The following is a 14,508-nucleotide window of genomic DNA, read 5'->3' on the forward strand; positions in this document are numbered from 1 at the left end:
TCGGTGTCTGTGCTGGCTTCTGAGAGCAGTGGGGCCCCAACCTTTTGTCCTCCGTGGGAGAATAAGACACTGAGATCCCAACCCGTCCCTGGGGCCGCCCTTGCACAGCTCTGGAATCTGTGCCCTGCGACATCTCTGTAGTCTTGTGTGTCCCATATATGCCACTTTGTACATTTATATCTGAGCATAAATTACACATATGTATGTATATAAATATATAAAATCATAGTCATGCATTTACTATTTAAATATTAAATCATTCATATTCATTTTATTATTCATTGATTTTTATTAATAATTTATCAATACATTAAATTATTTAATATATCAATTTTATTATTTATGAATAACACTGTATTAACAAAATCATTATCAATTATATATCAGTAATTTGTTATTTAATATATGTAGTATTTATACATTATAAATTATATATGTAGAATATAAAATTATATTTATATACTTAATATTTAAACATTCATTTTCCTTATTCATTTTATTTGTTATTTATTAATTTTATGAATAATTCATCAATAAAATTTATTAATGTTATTTATTACTCTTACTTTTAAATAACTATTTAATATTAAGTATACTTATATACATTCATATAAATATTAAGTATATATTAAATAATAAATGTGTTGATGATAAACAAACAATAATTATAACTATTATGTATTATACTATTATTTATTTTATTAAATTTATTTAATTAATTATTTAAAAATTACCACAATAATTATTATATGATGCATTATGTTATAGTATTAATTTTATCAATCATTTCATTCACTATTAAATAGCTATTAATCACTTATTAATATTGTTATTTATACTTATTCATTATGACATTTATATGTGTATATAAATATATAAAATCATATATGTGTATTAAGTTATATATATGTATGTGTGCATTCCGTACTTGTATTACATATACATACACACATGCATATGTATATTTATATGTATAAATTGCGTTTTTTCTAATTAAGTTTTAGGAAGAAAGTTTTGCTCTCCAAATTTCTGGATATATCATTAAAAGCTTGAGGGACAACTGTTGAACGAGAGGTCAATTGACACAAGGTCATCGCTCACAAAAATGGTTTCCCACATTTGAACCGGACGGAACCCCTGCAACGGCTCGAGGTCTCTCCTTGCAGGACCAGCACTGAACATGGTGTCGGCGCCTAGTGTTTGCTACAACGCTGTAGCCTTGGCTAACCTGCCAGAGCCTGGAAGGCAACCCCCTGCCTGTCAATGTGCTTTTACCTAAACATTCTTCCATTGAAAGCTTGGAGGTTTCCATCAGAGAGGGTTCCGACTTTATAATGATCAGAAAGCGGGGGATCGACCCTTTAGTTCCCTACTGAAGAGCCCTATGCCGTGGAGACTAATTGAAGACCTACTGAGTGACGGGATCTGCTTGGGAACCACGAATAAACTTCCGGTGGTGAGATGCGGGCAACACTATTTTCCAGAGATCTTCAAGACTCCTGGGTTAAAGTGTGGTTGAATGTGCACATTTATTCTCACTTCCTTCTTAAGTTCTGCTGGGACTATAGAAAAGAGGTTTTTAAAAAATATGCAAACATGGGGAAAACCAGAAAGGAGAAGACAGCAACAAAATCTGGGGTAATGCATGGAAGTAGATGTGTGCGCGGTAACTGACTTAGGAGATCCTATAAAGCTAAGCCCCAATCCACAGGCCCCTCTCATACATACTGCAGAATCCCAGACAGCCGCGGGAGGCGTTATGTCTGAATTTAGGCAAAGCCAGTGGCCAGGATGAGAGAACTGGGTAAAAACTGAAGAGATCTGGAGGGGGAGAGGAGGTAGCTCTGTGACCTACTTTCTCATGTGGGTCTGATCCAAGGCCATCTTGAGAGGGCTTGCGTAGGCAAAACCTGTGTGCTTCCCTCCCCATCTGCCTCAAATTAAACCCATCAAGTTAAAATTGTTAAAATAGATGTCAAAAAGCAACTTTACATTAAAAAGACAACAGTTACGGAGTGCCTGGGTGGCTCAGTGGGTTAAGCCCCTGCCTTAGGTCATGATCCCGGGGTCCTGGGATAGAGCCTCACATCAGGCTCTCTGCTCGTGGGGAGCCTGCTTTCCCCTCTCTCTCTGCCTGCCTCTCTGCCTACTTGTGATCTCTCTCTCTTTCTGTGTCAAATAAATAAATATTTTTTAAAGATTTATTTATTTATTTATTTGACAGAGAGAAATCACAAGTAGGCAGAGAGGCAGGCAGAGAGAGAGAGGAGGAAGCAGGCTCCCCGCCGAGCAGAGAGCCCGACGCGGGACTCGATCCCAGGACCCCGAGATCACGACCCGAGCCGAAGGCAGCGGCCCAACCCACTGAGCCACCCAGGCGCCCAAAGACAACAGTTAGAAGATGTAAACAGAGTAAGGACTTGTAGATGAGTTTTACGTGTACAAGAAGGAGTGTGGTTTTGCCCCATCAGATTAAATGCTCTCCCTCTGCCACATTACGTACCCTCTGACGGTAGGTGCTGGGAAGTTTCTAGAGAGCCTTGGGTAATGCCTCTAATTTCTTGCAGCTAAAAAATGGTTCTCCCTAAAGGCCCACATAGCCTCTAACAGAAAACTGCCAATGCCCTAGAGTGTTTTTCTTGCTACCAGCTGCTACAAACTCCTTCGAGTTACACGTTGCTGAAATTCGTCGGGAATTATCTTTGGGCAATATACTGAAATGTCTTTGTCTGGGCTTGGAGGTTTTAATTTTTCCGCTATCTGAATTCAGCACTTGGTCAGATGTCATAACCGGTCATTATGCCAGCACCAATGTTATTCTAAAGCTACACTGAAATAATTTCTATGACAGGCTTGAGTAGTAAATAGAGAGACGGCTTAGTGTAGCGTAGCATTTTTCAATTTTAAGTAAAGAAGCTCTTTGAAAGGGAGGGAAAAAACCCTTTCACTGCACCTCAAGCACTGACTCAAATTATGTTTATTTTGTTACTAAAACAAATACATTAACAAGACATAAATTCCTTATGTTTTTATAGCTCATAAACCATACAATCAAAAGAGATATTAAAACTAAATTTAAACAAACTACAGAAAAAAAAATCCCACAATACTTTTAAATAGATCGAATTCCTCTAGAGTTAGAAGCTTATGGCAGATTATTACTTCTGTCATAATGACTAAAATATAACTGGATGAAATGAAATTTCACATGTTTTTTAGATATACCAGAGAGCTGTGGGTGCAAATAAATTTAAAGGAATAAATTCCAGACAGGAGAGAGTCCTTTCTAGATGAGGCAGAGATCTTGCCTAGAGATTAGTGAGTTTCCTTCCTAGGGGCATTTGCCAAATTTGGGCACAAGCAGAGAGTCAGTCTTACCATAGGCAGAAAATTCTATGAGGGAAAGAGAAGATTTGTAATGTTTAGTGACCTTGTGGACTGGCATGAAGAAATGGAGGTTGGTTTTTCCTACCTGCCAGTTTTCGATCACATACGTTTTACTGAGTGTTGGGGTTGTGGTTGAGAATAGAGCTTGGCTAGAAAGGCAGAGAAAGGGTCCCTATCATTTTCTGGTTCTTGAAAAGGATAACCCCTGGAGGAAAACGCCTGAAATGAACACAGACAAATCTCACCCTCAATATGTTTGCAAAAGAAGGAAAACTAATAATACTAAGAAGCTGAAACCAAGACCCAGCGCAGCTCAATTTGCTGACAGAGAGAAAAGGCATGTTTTGTCTTGAGAAAATAGCATCAGCTTCTGTCTCTATGGATCTTTTATGCAAACTGTCTGGCACAAAATAAAGAATGAAGAGATTTTCAGGAGAATATGATCATGCCATTTTGTATACTTTATTATGAACATAAATGTTATATGTGCATGTGTGTATCCTGTATTTATATTATGTATATAATTTACGTATGGCATTTTTCCTAGTATTAAGAAGAAAGTGCTGCTATCCAAATTTCTGCATCATATTATTAAAAGTGAGAAATGCCATGATTCAAGAGAAATAACATCCTTTTGAAGCAGACCTACAGCCAACCCAAGCTAATTCTAAGCAGAGGACCTTAAAATAATCGTGTGGATATGTCTTAAAAATTAAAAAAAAAAAATCTAGACAGAAATGGATGAAAAGGTAGAAAATTTCTGTAAATAAATAGAATCTGTATAAATAAATATCTATATAAATCCATATAAATGAATAATCTATAAAAATTAAAAATAAAAATCTAATAAAATATAAAAATAATAAGAAAATAAAATAACTATAAAATAAAATATAAATAAAATAAAAATAAAAACCTATAAAACCTATATAAATAAATATTTTAAAAAAACAAGATATCGGGGCGCCTGGGTGGTTCAGTTGGTTAAGCGGCTGCCTTTGACTCAGGTCATGATCCCGGCGTCCTGGGATCGAGTCCCACATTGGGCTCCTTGCTCAGCAGGAAGCCTGCTTCTGCCTCTGCCTCTGCCTGCCATTCTGTCTGCCTGTGCTTGCTCTCTCTGACAAAAGAAAAAAAAAATGTTTAAAAAAAAACAAGATATCATACAGGAACTTTAAAATACAATATTTGAAGGGAAGAATGAAAAGAATGGAGAGGGCAGGAATTCTCAAGTGGTGGCGTGAAAAAAGAAGGGCAAACTTTAATTTTTTTTTTTTTAAAGATTTTATTTATTTATTTGAGAGAGAGACAGTGAGAGAGAACATGAGCGAGGAGAAGGTCAGAGAGAGAAGCAGACTCCCCGTGGAGCTGGGAGACCGATGTGGGACTCGACCCCGGGACTCCGGGATCATGACCTGAGCCGAAGGCAGTCGTCCAACCAACAACTGAGCCACCCAGGCGTCCCAGGGCAAACTTTAATTTTAAAGCAATTCCATTATTAATTATTTTCCTAAAATCACAGTTTGGGTTTTATTTTAAGAGGTCTTCACTTAAGTCAAGTTTACAAAGATTTCCCCTAGGTTTTCATTAAGAAGTTTTACAATTTTCTCTTACGTTTAGGTCTGTGATCCATTTTCACTTAACTTTTGTACATGGTTTGAAATGCAGTTCTAAGTTTCTTATTTTAAATATTAAGTTTCTTATTTTAAATTTGCATATCCAGGGACACCTGGTTAAGCAGCTGCCTTCAGCTCTGGTTATGATCTCAAGGTCCTGGGATGGAGTCCCGCATCAAGTTTGCTGCTCAGTGGGGAGCCTGCTTCTCCCTCTCCCTCTGCCTGCCACACCCCTGCTTATGCTCTCTTTCTCTTTCTCCGTCTGTCAAATAAATAAAATCTTTAAAAATAAATAAATAGAAACGGATATCCAAGTTTCCAGCGCTATTTGTTGAAGATACTATCTTTTACCCCATCGAATTGCCTTGAAACCTTTGTCAAAATCAACCAACCATAAATGAAAAGGTTTATTTCTGGAAATTCTACTTCTGTTTCATTAATATCTAGGCCTATCCTTTGAGACCAGCTACGGGAAGTCTTAAAAGTTTGTTCTTCTTGTTCAGATTGCATTGGTTATGGATTTTGATAAAAATTGCTTTGAATGTATTCCCCAGTCTGGGAGATCTGCCATCTTAACAATACATGAGCATGGGACGTATCTTTATTTGGAGCTTGACTTTCTCTGTTATGTATCTATGTGTGGATCTCTTTATATTTATAGTAATTAGAGTTTACTGAGCTCCTTGGGTGTGTAGATTGTTTTTCATGAAATTTGAGAAGGTTTAAGACATTATTTCTTTGAGTGTTTTTTCTGCCCCTTCCCTCTCTTACCGGTTTCTAGGAATCCGTGATGGTGTACTTGATGGTATCCCACAAGTGTCTGAGGCACTCTTGACTTTTCTTCCTTTTTCACTTCCCGTCCTTCAGATTCAATCATTTCTATGGGTCTACTTTCAAGTTCATGTATTCTTTGTCCTGCCAGCTCTCATCCTGTCCACTTTTGAGTTCATCTAATGAATTTTTCATTTCAGGGATATTAAGTTCCAGAGTTTTCTTGTTCATATTATTTATTTTTATTTTACATTTCATATATATAAATGCAAATCAAAACTATAATATAATAACACTTTACCCCTTTCCACACACTAGCACAGCCACTTTGGAAAATCAATTTAGTGGTTTCTTAAATATTTAAACCCACACTTAACAGTAGAACCCAATAATCTCTTTCTTAGGGATGTATGAAAAGAAATGAAAATATATTTCCACATAAAGATACATATGTGAACATTCATCGGAGCATTACTCGTAGTAACCAGAAACTGGAAACAACCAAATTATCCATCAACCGGTGAATAAATGAACAAAATGTGGTGTCTGCTGGCAATAGAATGTTACTCAGCAATAAAAAGGAGCAAACTATTTATACATATTACAAAAGGATGGAACCTCAAAAAAGGTACACTAGGAAAGTAGCCAGGCACAAAAACTACATATATTTTTAAACAATATTTATAGGAAAATTCTAGAAAAGTCAAATCTCTAGACACAGAAGACTGATCACCCTAGTAATTATCTGGGTCTAGGAGTGGAAGTAACAATGTCTGTAAATGGGCACAAAGGAGCTTTTTAGAGTAAAGAAAATGTTCTTAAACTGCATTGTGGTGGTAACTTCACAGCTGTATAAATTTACTAAAACTCACTGGACCATATGTTTATAATGGGTAAATTTTATAGTATGTAAATCATGTATCAATTAAACTGTTAAACATTTGATAAGGCAGTAAGGAAAATTACAGACCCATCTTACTCATGACCACGATGCAAGAGTTGTACCCAGAACATTAATGAAACAAACCCATGAATATTAAAAAAGGATATTATATTGCCATTAGATTGTGTTATTCCAGGAATGCAAGTCTGGTCGGTCGAACATTCAAAACTGGCCAATGCCGTTGTCCCATCAGCATCTGTTGGGTCAATGGTGAGGGCTCTGCCACCTGACTCGGTGTGTGCTTCCTTGGCTTAGGTAGTTTGGGGACAGATCCCTGGGTCAAGGGGATCCTCATTGAGAGCATGGATGGGATTCTGTCTGTGCCTAGACTGTGAGGCACATGCTTACTTCTGCCTCAGTCAGATGGAATAGAACTTGAGCTTTGGCTCTAAGAAGATGGGTTTCTTCATAGTTAACTTTCCAGAAAAGTTGGAGATGGTCTTCCAGTCCTCGTGTTTACCGGCCATTGCTGTGGTTGGGCTAATGTTGGTAATGGAGTCGTCTGTAAGATGGCCGTGGTCCTAGGAAGGAACTCATACTACAGTAGCACTAGAAAGTCCATGGGAACTCATGCATAATGTCTAAAGAAGACCTCTGTGGAGGAGCTCTTTTTGGAGCTTGACTTTCTCTGTTATGTATCTATGTGTGGATCTCTTTATATTTATAGTAATTAGAGTTTACTGAGCTCCTTGGGTGTGTAGATTGTTTTTCATGAAATTTGAGAAGGTTTAAGACATTATTTCTTTGAGTGTTTTTTCTGCCCCTTCCCTCTCTTACCGGTTTCTAGGAGGGTGCGGGCACTTTTTTTGTGTTATTATACAATATTTAACTCTTCTACAGAGGCAAGAAAACAAGTGGGATAGGTGAAACTGATAAGGTATGTTAACATACATCATGAGTAATCTATGAGCTTGTGAGATAGAACATGAGTCAGGATGTGTGGTTAGGGGTAAAACTAAACAAAAGCAAGGTGGGGCACCTGATTGACTTAGTTGGTTAAGCATCCAACTCTTTTTTTAAAAAAGATTTTTATTTTGAGAGAGAGACAGACAGACAGAGTGAGAGAGAGCACGAGAGGGGAGGTCAGAGGGAGAAGCAGACTCCCCATGGAACTGGGAGCCCGATGTGGGACTCGATTCCAGGACTCTGGGACCATGACCTGAGCTGAAGGCGGTTGCTTAACCAACTGAGCCACCTAGTCATCCAAGCATCTGACTCTTGACATCACTTCAGGTCTTGATCTCAGGGTCATGAGTTCAAGCCCCATATTGGGTTCCATGCTGGGCATGGAGGCTACTTTAAAAAAAAAAAAAGAAAGAAAAAGAAAAAAAAAAAGAGGAAAAGGAAAAGCAAGGAAGGGTTTACCATGAACTGTTCTAGCCAACACCCAAACATACATGCTTTCTTAGAAATTTTACTAAAAAGGTCTTACAATTGCAAGACCTTCTTCTGTCCCTTTGAGATGTGTATTTTTGTCCTACAACTCTAGAGTGTCTTTTGAAAGACCCCTCCCTTAGTAAACAGATAGGATAACTAACCGCTTATTTGCTTTTCTGTAAACCGCTGGCTTTTAGGTATAAGATTAGGTTATTAATTGTGTGATTAATTGCTTACTAATTGCTCTTTTGCCTTTCTGTTACCGCTTGGCATATAGAAATAATGGAGACGCCATGATGGCATTCCTCCCTTCCCCCTTCTTGTTCCCCTTTCCCGCCTCTCCCTTCGCGCGGGCCCTCATAACCAATCAGCTTGTTCCCCCTTCCCGCCGCTCTCTTCGCGCGTGCGGGTCCCCAGGGCCAATCAGCAAACTCCAAATATGCCTTTTTCAAAGTTCAAACTATCAACCAATCATATGCGCCCCACCCAAACCTTGTTTGTACCTTCCTATAAAAGACCCTGCTTCTCTCCGGTTGGTGTGCTTGGTTAGCCGGAGTTACCGACCACCCGCCGGTACCTGCGTGACAATAAACCTCTTGCTGTTTGCATCCAGTGGCAGTGTTGGATTCTTGGGTAAGGGGATCCGCGGGTCTTTCACTTTCTCATGAACCTGAAAGCCATTCCTTTAAAATATAATCCCCAGGAAATTAGGACCTCTGTCTCCCAGTCCCTGTAGGAAAGAATCCTGACTCTGAGAGTTGCCAGCAACAGACACAGCTGGCTTCATGGACACTGACACTAACCCACTCTTTGTAAACTCTCACTTTCCTGTCGCTGCTGGCCCCTGCTCGCCCCCCTGCCCAATTCCTCACTCTCCTGTTGAAATACCCAGTCACCTCTGCACAAATCAAGGTTGGGTTCAGTTCAGTGTAGATGCTCTTCCCTACTGCACTAGGGATGTAAATTTGAGATTTACTGTTTAAAAACTGTCCTTACTATTTAAAATCTGTCCTTAGCACTCTTGGATTGGTATCTGACTTTGCTTATGTTTGACACCATAAGACTGGGGGACAGGATAGTGTCCACGTAAATTGGAGGATAGTGGTGGGTGGGGGTCCTATGGGGTTCTTGGGAGCTGAAGTTGTATTTCTTCATGAGGGTGATGGTTACACAGATGGCTTCTCTGAGTTCTTGAGCTGCCCATTTTTGATTTGCAAATATTTCTGTAGGTATGTTAGAGTTCATCATTTTTAAAAGGGTTAAACAAAGAATAATTGGCTTTGCTTCTCCCCGGAGGCTAGTGCTCCACAAATTGCTTCCTAAGAATGTGACCGTAAATGCTGTTCATTACTAGCTTCAGGAGAAAAATTGTGCAGACTTAGGTATTGCTGTTACGATCCATTGTAGGAAGAATATAGATTTTTATGTATTAATGACTTTTTGAGAAGCCACTCATATTAGATTTTAAAACTTCTGATGCAGAATCTTTCCACATACTAATTGTTTCTTTACATTTCTTGAAGTGTGTGTATGATAGCATAGGAAGCTCAGGGAGTCATATCTGGTAAATCTTGGACTTGGAAGGACGTTGCATACGCCTGTCATTTTTGTTTTTTCCTTATTTAATTTTTAATAAGAGCAAATGTCTCTATAGTGCTCACTCTGTGCCCAGGCCTACATGCATTACGTGGATACTATTAACCCATTTAATCCTCAAAATAAATCTATAAGGGAGGTGCTATTTTTTATCTCTATAGATAATAAAACTGAGGACCAGGAAGTTAAACTTCTGGACTGGCCACAGTGCACAGTGGGTTGGTTCCCTGGGCTGGGCCATGGCTCTATTTTTATAGACTGTTTGGCCATTGTCTATTTGCATTATATTTGTGTATTCAAGATTACACAGTGAATAGGAGTAGAGCTGGACTTTGAACCATGCGGTTGGATTCCAAAATTCATGTTCTTGTTTTAAAAAAATTTATTTATTTGAGACAGAATGGGAAAGAGAGCGTGTATGAATGCTGGGGAGGGGCAGAGGGAGAGGGAGAAGCCGGTTCCCCGCTGAGCAGAAAGCCTGACACGGGGCTCCATCCCAGGACCCTGGGATCATGACCTGAGCTGAAGACAGACGTTCAACTGACTGAGCCATCCAGGCACCACCACCTGCTCCAGATTCATGCTCTTAACCAACAGGTTATGTTGTCTTATAAATGCTAAATGAGTAGTGCCGTCTGAAACATATAGGATTAAAATAAGGGTGAGAGTCTGAGTATGCAAATAGACAATGGCCAGACCATGTAAAAATAGCGCCATGACCCACAAACTATAGCAACCAGCCCAGGAAACCAACCAATCATGCACAGTGGCCATTCCAAGAATCAGGCTTCTATTTCTTAGCCTGGAGGTCAGACAGCTAACTTCCAGCAACTGGCCCAGGAAGCTAAACAGTAGCAACCAGTAACAGTTGGCCCCCAATGGCCAGGATTTGATGAAAACCTGATAGCTTCCGTAATTGTGGTTCCCGTTCTGATTTAGGACCAATCAGAGGACGTGAACTACGCTCTTCCTGGGCAATCCTATGGAATGCCTTCTCCTGACGAGCCCATCTACAGCTTCCCCAAGACAACAGCCTCCCCTCCGGGTGACCTGAAGCTCAACCCCACACCCCCATCTCCCACACGCTGTCTCTGCCAAGCCCACGCGTCGGGGCTGACTCCCTTGCCATAGGAAGTCCTGAATGAACAGCCTGTGCTCTTGCCCATCTCTCGGTCTTTGTTTGTCTCCGCGAGAGACAACAATGGCGGAACATCTGAAGGGAAGTGGTTCTAGAGGGTCAAGGAAATCACCACCATCAGCATAAATAAAATATATCTCTGAGTGGGTAACTGTATTGATCACGCTACTTCCACCAGTCTGTCCTCACGTTTAACTAATATAAAATTGATTCGGTTGGAAGAATTCCAGAGTACCACATGAAAAGCTTTCTTCCTTCCCACCATTTTACCTGGGCCTGTGATCCCCTCATTCATAATTCATTCTCTTTCTGGTTCCTGCTTACATCCCTTCTGCATACAAACCCTTCCCAAGCTTCTAGTCAGAATTTATTCCCCGCTTAGACCACCAAGGCCCGTCTTGGTCACCAGCCCCCAGACATGAATGGACTTCAGCAGAATCTTCTAAAAACAGCCTCCCAACTTCTTTCTGGCAGGCCATATGCCTGTATCCCCCAGGACCATTCACGGGATGGCCTGGTTAGGATTTGTTCTGAAACTCCAAAGGAAGAAGGACTATTTGACTTTCAAAATTCCTGTTCCAACTGGGAGATCCTGCGGTTTCCTGATTAGACAGAATGAAGGATGGGGCCTGGCATTTACCCATTAGAGTGATGCCGAGTGGGTCTAATTTGTGGCATCTCTAACTGATAGTTTGCATTTTAAGGTTAAGATATTTTATTGCTTCCAGATGGTCAGCTAACTTCTAGCCAGAGGAACATTACAGCAGAGTTTAAGAATAGCTATGATGCAAAGAGAGATTTTAATTATCATGTAAAGGATCTAATTAAAAAGACATACAGTAGTCGGCTTTTCACATGCTTAAGCCCATAAAAATTAGTAGTTTAAAAAATTACCTTGAGAGTGGGGCGCCTGGGTGGCTCAGTGGGTTAAGCCACTGCCTTCGGCTCAGGTCATGATCTCAGGGTCCTGGGATCGAGTCCCGCATCGGGCTCTCTGCTCAGCAGGGAGCCTGCTTCCCTCTCTCTCTCTCGCTGCCTGCCTCTCCATCTACTTGTGATCTCTCTCTGTCAAATAAATAAATAAATAAATCTTTAAAAAAAAAAATTACCTTGAGAAAGAAATTGGAAAATTATTCAATTTGAAGTAGAGACACTTGAGGAATTTCTCAAATTGGGGAACCAGAATCAGGTTAACTGCTTGTTCCTAGAGGCCTTCATTTCCATGTTGTTCCCTCCCTCCTGTTTAATGGCACAGACCGGCGGAGGTTCGAGTCTTTTTGCTCCTTTGTTAGTCTGCTCCCGGAATAAGGCAGATTCCGTTCCAACAGCCTATCCATCCAAGCAGTCAACACAGGATTCATTTCTTGTTCGCTGAACTCGAGACCTCTGTTCTGATCCAGACTCTTCCACTTACTGGGTGACCTTGGGCAAAGCCCATAACCTCTGTGAGCCTCAGCTTTCGGGTGTGTAGGATGGTAAGCCCTCTCCCGAGGGTTTCTGGAGCATAGCCCGAGACAACGAGTAGGCTATGGTGATCCACAGAGTTTTAGAACGAGGCCAAGGACTCTGGAAGACAGGTACCTCGCACGACTTCTGGAGGAAGGTATTCAACAGACAATGTACTCTTTCCTCTGTGACTTCCTCTTCCTGCCTCCTGAGCTCTGCAACACAGAGACATTCTGAAAGAGGGGCAGTGGGGGTTGCCGCAGGGATGGGGAGCGTGCTCCCTCTGCAGCAGGCAAACTGAGCTCTTTGGGCTTAGTGATGTGGAACCAGGTGGGTACTGGCCTGTGATACGGGGATGTTGAATAGACACCATCTTCCCACGGTGGCCTGGCTCTTCCCTACGTCAGGACCTCCTGATCCGCTCATCCCCGTCTCCTCCGTTTGCTACCTGGGGCCGGTGCTGAAACACAAAGGGCCAGCAAAACTCAGCTTAAAGCCTGCCCCATCCACCTCTTCCCTTTTGTGGCCGCCAGTCATCCTGAAGTCCCCTTCTCTCCCCCACACCGCCTCTCCTTCTCCTTTCCCATTCGGTCCAGGGGATTAGTTTGATTCGAATAAGCGTGAGGTCTCCAGATACGTTAACCCTTTTCTTGGAGGGTGACGTTACTCCAGCCCACTCTTCTTCACAGCTCCGAGGAGTGCAATGAGGCTTGGACGGATGCTATGGAAGGAAGAAAGACGTCCCTCCTCTGCTGCTCTGGGTTGGAAACCCTAATTAATTGGACACCAAGACTGTTCCCCTTGGAAAACAGAAGGTAATCCAACAACAGACCCGCAACTTGTGGGCTGATTCCACTTCAGTTTTCTACCTTCAAGGACTGGTCACATTATTTAGTTCAAAGGTGGTAGAGAAGGAGCCATGGTCTCTCCTCTCATGAATCAGGGGACAGCAGGACAGACCTTCCATTTTCTGGATGTGGTAGAAGAACCCATAAGGCAGAAAGTCAGTCCAAGTCAAAGAATATCTAATTTGTTAGCTTGAGTGACAGTAATAGCCCTGCCCAGACCCAGTGGGGGTTGTGGGTAGGTAATTACTCCCTAGAATATCCTTTTCTTTATTCCTACCTTTCTTTCCTTCCTTCCTTCCTGCTATGTTCGGAAGTCAGATTTAAAAGAATGAGAACGTTCTAGACCATACCTCCTTTCTCCCAGAAACAAAGCCTAGAGCCCTAACTAATGCAGCGGGTGTCAGCTACATCCAGGTCACATAACTTTGTGGACAAGAAGCTTCCAGTAATTAGGATAAGTAGCTCTGATAACTAGGGTAGGGCAAGTCACTCCCTACCGCCAAATACACAGAGTGGAATTTGTGTCTCAAACATATAACGGGGGGAACTCTTACAACTCAGTGAAATAGTACACAATCCATTAAAAACTGGGAAAAAGACTTGAACACATTTCATGAAGGAAGATTTATGGATGACCTACAAGCGTATGAAAAGATAGATGTTTACCGTCATTCTTCGTGGTGCAATATAAAATTGTAATTAGATACCATCTCATACCCTTTAAAATGGCTAAGAGGAAAAAGACTTGCCGTACGAAAGCATCGGTGAGGATGTAGAACGGAACGTCCCGTACATTGCTGATGGGGACTTACCATGGTACAGCCACTCTCAAAGCCAGTTTTGCCGTTTCTGATGAAGTTACAGATACATTTACCGTACCCGCTGGTGATTCTCCTCCTAGGTATTTACCCAAGAGAAATAAAAACATGGGGCCACAGAAAGACTCGGTGGAGAACGCAGCAGTTTCACACTCACTAGCCCAAACTGGAAACAGCCTGATTTCCATCAGCAGATGAATACATAAAGAAACTGGTCTGTCTCCATACAATGGAATATTACTTAGCAAGAAAAAGGAATGAATTACTGATGCATGCTACAATAGGAATGAATGTTGAAATAATTATTCTATGTTAAAGAAGCCAGCCAGATCAGAAACTAAGTATGTATTGTTTCTTCCTCCTCCTCCTCCTCCTCCTTCTTCTTTTTGATGAAGAAAACAAATGAGTGTCTTCCTGGGGCTGGAGTCATTGAGCACAGAAGGGCATGAGGGAACATTTGGGGAGTGACGAAATATTCTCTGTCTTGTAAGAGGATGCCGACATTTGCGACAGTCTGGACAAAGCTGGGGATTGTTATGCTAAATGAAACAGTCAGACACACAGAAGT

The 14,508-nt window shown here is 41.0% G+C and overlaps 1 long non-coding RNA gene across 1 annotated transcript; it reads left to right on the top strand.

The window, feature by feature from the left end:
• The first annotated feature begins 4,887 nt into the window (after nt 1-4,887).
• Nucleotides 4,888-14,261, top strand: LOC131819516 (uncharacterized). The gene is made up of 3 exons (XR_009349214.1): nt 4,888-8,727; nt 12,964-13,089; nt 14,024-14,261. It is a non-coding gene; the product is annotated as an uncharacterized LOC131819516 (long non-coding RNA).
• Nucleotides 14,262-14,508: the final 247 nt, after the last annotated feature.

Source organism: Mustela lutreola, chromosome 17 (genome assembly GCF_030435805.1).
Source record: "Mustela lutreola isolate mMusLut2 chromosome 17, mMusLut2.pri, whole genome shotgun sequence".
Taxonomy (NCBI): Eukaryota; Metazoa; Chordata; class Mammalia; order Carnivora; family Mustelidae; genus Mustela; species Mustela lutreola.